Raw genomic sequence first — 5,000 nt, forward strand, 5'->3', positions numbered from 1 at the left:
CGGCGGAAGATGACAGCGCCGCACCGTCAAAGGCAACGTGCAGGCGCGCGGCCCACATCTCTCCAACCTGCGTCGACGATTTGAGGAGGTGACCCTCCCACATAAGATGCCGCTCCAGCACCTCAATCTCACGCTGTACCTCGTCCCGGCCTGCACCGTCGGGGGCTGGTCCAATCCTCTTCAGCGCCAGGAGACGGGACCGGCGGAGTGTTGGCCCCATCCATCGGCATGATGGGATGCCGAGGCCTCCCTGGGCTACAGGAGCATGGAAGTAGCCCAGGGGAGTGTCCGCCGGAAGGCGGAACCATCTCCTGACGGCGGCCCGGATGGTCACGTCTGCCGCTTTCAACGCACCCACTCGGGTGCGGCTGAGGGCCAGCCCGTGGTACAGGCCTGGGAGAAGTACGTTGGTGAGGGCGTAGAGGCGCTGTTGCGGCTTAAGCGGAGCTCGGGAGATGACGTCCAGCTGCTCCACCAGGTGGCGTCGTGGGTTGAACACGCAGCGACCCGCGGTGGAGAATTGCAGTCCCAGATACCGGAAGGTTTCACCCACACGTAGGGCGGGCATGGTGGCGTTGCCCGCTTTGAAGGTAACGTCGGCGTCGACCTTGACCTTCTTGTCACGCCCAGACGCGACTAAAGCGAGGGTGAAACACTTCCGGGCGTTGATCTGCAGCCCCAGATGGCCGAGGGCTGCGACGGCTGCGTCGATGAGGGACTGCAATCCCCTCGCAGTCGATGCAAAAAGCAGGACGTCATCTGCGAAGGCCGCAGCGTTGACTCTGCGGCCGAGGATCCGAGCTCCGATGTGGGAGGGAAGTTGACTCAAAACATAGTCCACCGCAAAATTGAAAAGGAGGGGGGAGAGGGGGTCACCCTGACGCACACCCCTTGCCGGCTGCAGGGGCACGCCCACGTCGGCGCCGCCCGCTATCACTGTCGTGCTACCCTCGTAACACCTTTCGACGTACTCAATAAAGCAATCCGGCAGGCCATGAGCCCTCAGCACGGGGCGGAGGGCAGCATGGTCCACCGAATCGAACGCTTTAGAGACGTCGATCGATGCCACAAAAACAGAGCGACAGGAGCGGACTGCGTCGGTGAGAGCAGTGTCCAAGATGAAGGTGTTTTCCAACATCCCATCCCGGGGGATGAATGCCCGCTGACGTTCGTCCACAGCACATGCACGCATCAGGCGTGACGCGAGAACCTTGTGAAAGGTCCGCGCCAACACCGAGCAGACCGTAATGGGGCGAAAGTCAGCGGGGGATGTTGGTGCAGCCGTTTTGGGGAGAAGTGACGTCCGGGCGCGAAGCAGACGCTCGGGGAGGGCGCGGGCCAGGAGGAAGAGGTTCAAGAGTTTCACCAGGACTTCATGCGGCAGGCGCCGCAGCTCCGCTGGAGTCAGGCCGTCCGGCCCGGCCGCCGATCCCCTGGGCGGCAAGGCAGCAGCGACCTCCTCACGTGTGACCGGCCCCCATAGGCACTCAGGAGCGACAGGCTCCGAGTGCGGGAGAAGGCGGTCACGGATGAAGCCAGCGGTGGAGATCGGCTTCTTCGTGAAGAGGTCCGCCCAGAAGTCCAGCAGACCGGGGATGTCGGGCGGCGGCTGCAGCAGGGTGCCGTCCAGCAAGCCGCGCACGCAACGTGCACGCGACCTGCGGAAGGCGTCCTGTGTCCGCGCGAACTCCCAGCGGCGCCGCTTGCGCTTCTGCAGCGGCGGGGCGGCAGGCGGCCGCTTGGATGATTGGCGCGGCCGCTGTGCCCTGGTGATCGACCTCTCCCCCCTGGACCCGACCGACGCAAGGGCATCCGGGAGCATGCCCAGGATGACATCGGGCGGCGTGCCCCGCCCCAGACCAATGACTCGATCCAGAGCAGAGAAACGCTGGGCGGAAGCAGGTAGCCCCGCCAGATGCTCCCAGATGGCGGCGTCAGTCGGCCCCTCCGGCGGCGGCCCGGTGGTGTCGGCCGCGAAGTCCTCGGCTGCGTCGACGGGCGGCGCAGCGGCCTCGCCCGCGTCAGGCAGCGAGCTCGCTGCTCCCCGGCGGGACGCCGGCTCTTCCCCCCGACCGATCTCAAGCGCCTCCATGAATTGGCGGACAAGCTGCTTGTGGGCAGCTTGCCGCCGTCGGCACTTGATTGCCTCAAGCGTTCGGTCGGGGAACATCCTAATAAGCTCTTGATTAACGAAGAAGAACCGGGCGTCCCTCTCAAGGAACAGTTCGGCCTCTGCCTTGGCGAGCGACAGGACTTCTTCCTCCGTCCACCTCGCGCGATGCCTCTCCGTCACGATCTCAGCGTTGGCGGCCGCAAGGTGTTGGCGGCGGCGATGGACCCCGAGACCGTTCTTCGTGGGAAAAGTGCGGTGGCACTCACTGCAAGCAAAGGGAGCTACACAAACTATCGCATTTTCGTTACGGCCGGTTGGCCGGATAGGTGCTGGGGTAGCTGGGGTGGCACCTTCAGCGGAAGGGCCACCATCTCTTGTTTCTTGTAGGCTGCCCCCAACTATAAAGGGATAATGCGAGGGGGGGCTGGTAACCCCCCCAAGCCCCTGGTGCGGTCTTCCACTCTGCGAAAATCAGCGGGCCCACGAGAAGGGGAGAAGACCGCAGGAGAGGAGAGGCTAAGAGGGCTAGGCCCATGTATTGCGCATCACTCTCCCTGTAACTATAACCCAAGGAAGGCACCTCGCAGCAGCAGCACGACTACATCAAGACCGCACTTCGAAAAGCCAAGTCCGGATGCAGCCACACCGCCGCCACTTGGCCACCTTAAGAGAGTCATAGTTACTCCCTTAAGAGAGTCATAGTTACTCCCGCCGTTTACCCGCGCTTGCTTGAATTTCTTCACGTTGACATTCAGAGCACTGGGCAGAAATCACATTGCGTCAACACCCGCTAGGGCCATCGCAATGCTTTGTTTTAATTAGACAGTCGGATTCCCCCAGTCCGTGCCAGTTCTGAGTTGATCGTTGAATGGCGGCCGAAGAGAATCCGCGCACCCGCGCGCCCCCGGAGGAGCACGCTAAGGCGGACGCGGCCTCGCAGCAAGGAAGATCCGTGGGAGGCCAAGGCACGGGACCGAGCTCGGATCCTGCACGCAGGTTGAAGCACCGGGGCGCGAACGCCGCGCAGGCGCGCGCATCCTGCACCGCCGGCCAGCACGAGGCCGACCAACGGCGAGAGCAGACCACGCCCGCGCTAAACGCCCGCACTTACCGGCACCCCTACGGCACTCACCTCGCCCAGGCCCGGCACGTTAGCGCTGACCCACTTCCCGACCAAGCCCGACACGCCCCGATCCTCAGAGCCAATCCTTATCCCGAAGTTACGGATCCAATTTGCCGACTTCCCTTACCTACATTATTCTATCGACTAGAGGCTCTTCACCTTGGAGACCTGCTGCGGATATGGGTACGAACCGGCGCGACACCTCCACGTGGCCCTCTCCCGGATTTTCAAGGTCCGAGGGGAAGATCGGGACACCGCCGCAACTGCGGTGCTCTTCGCGTTCCAAACCCTATCTCCCTGCTAGAGGATTCCAGGGAACTCGAACGCTCATGCAGAAAAGAAAACTCTTCCCCGATCTCCCGACGGCGTCTCCGGGTCCTTTTGGGTTACCCCGACGAGCATCTCTAAAAGAGGGGCCCGACTTGTATCGGTTCCGCTGCCGGGTTCCGGAATAGGAACCGGATTCCCTTTCGCCCAACGGGGGCCAGCACAAAGCGCATCATGCTATGACGGCCCCCATCAACATCGGATTTCTCCTAGGGCTTAGGATCGACTGACTCGTGTGCAACGGCTGTTCACACGAAACCCTTCTCCGCGTCAGCCCTCCAGGGCCTCGCTGGAGTATTTGCTACTACCACCAAGATCTGCACCGACGGCGGCTCCAGGCAGGCTCACGCCCAGACCCTTCTGCGCCCACCGCCGCGACCCTCCTACTCGTCAGGGCTTCGCGGCCGGCCGCAAGGACCGGCCATGACTGCCAGACTGACGGCCGAGTATAGGCACGACGCTTCAGCGCCATCCATTTTCAGGGCTAGTTGCTTCGGCAGGTGAGTTGTTACACACTCCTTAGCGGATTCCGACTTCCATGGCCACCGTCCTGCTGTCTTAAGCAACCAACGCCTTTCATGGTTTCCCATGAGCGTCGATTCGGGCGCCTTAACTCGGCGTTTGGTTCATCCCACAGCGCCAGTTCTGCTTACCAAAAGTGGCCCACTTGGCACTCCGATCCGAGTCGTTTGCTCGCGGCTTCAGCATATCAAGCAAGCCGGAGATCTCACCCATTTAAAGTTTGAGAATAGGTTGAGGTCGTTTCGGCCCCAAGGCCTCTAATCATTCGCTTTACCGGATGAGACTCGTACGAGCACCAGCTATCCTGAGGGAAACTTCGGAGGGAACCAGCTACTAGATGGTTCGATTAGTCTTTCGCCCCTATACCCAGCTCCGACGATCGATTTGCACGTCAGAATCGCTACGGACCTCCATCAGGGTTTCCCCTGACTTCGTCCTGGCCAGGCATAGTTCACCATCTTTCGGGTCCCAACGTGTACGCTCTAGGTGCGCCTCACCTCGCAATGAGGACGAGACGCCCCGGGAGTGCGGAGGCCGCCGCCCCGTGAAGGGCGGGGAAGCCCCATCCTCCCTCGGCCCGCGCAAGGCGAGACCTTCACTTTCATTACGCCTTTAGGTTTCGTACAGCCCAATGACTCGCGCACATGTTAGACTCCTTGGTCCGTGTTTCAAGACGGGTCGTGAAATTGTCCAAAGCTGAAGCGCCGCTGACGGGAGCGATTATTCCGCCCGAGAGCATCCCGAGCCAACAGCGGCGCGGGTCCGGGGCCGGGCCAGGTAGGTCCGTCATCCGGGAAGAACCGCGCGCGCTTGCCGGGAGCCCGAGCGCCCAAAGGGGCGAATCGACTCCTCCAGATATACCGCCGGGCAGCCAGCCAGGACACCGGGGCTCTGCCCAACAGACGCGAACCGAGG

The 5,000-nt window shown here is 62.4% G+C and overlaps 1 pseudogene; it reads right to left on the reverse strand.

The window, feature by feature from the left end:
• LOC126443599 (large subunit ribosomal RNA) overlaps nt 1–5,000 on the reverse strand; it is a 7,975-nt pseudogene that overhangs the window by 2,292 nt on the left and 683 nt on the right.

Source organism: Schistocerca serialis, unplaced genomic scaffold (assembly GCF_023864345.2).
Source record: "Schistocerca serialis cubense isolate TAMUIC-IGC-003099 unplaced genomic scaffold, iqSchSeri2.2 HiC_scaffold_161, whole genome shotgun sequence".
NCBI classification, from domain to species: Eukaryota; Metazoa; Arthropoda; class Insecta; order Orthoptera; family Acrididae; genus Schistocerca; species Schistocerca serialis.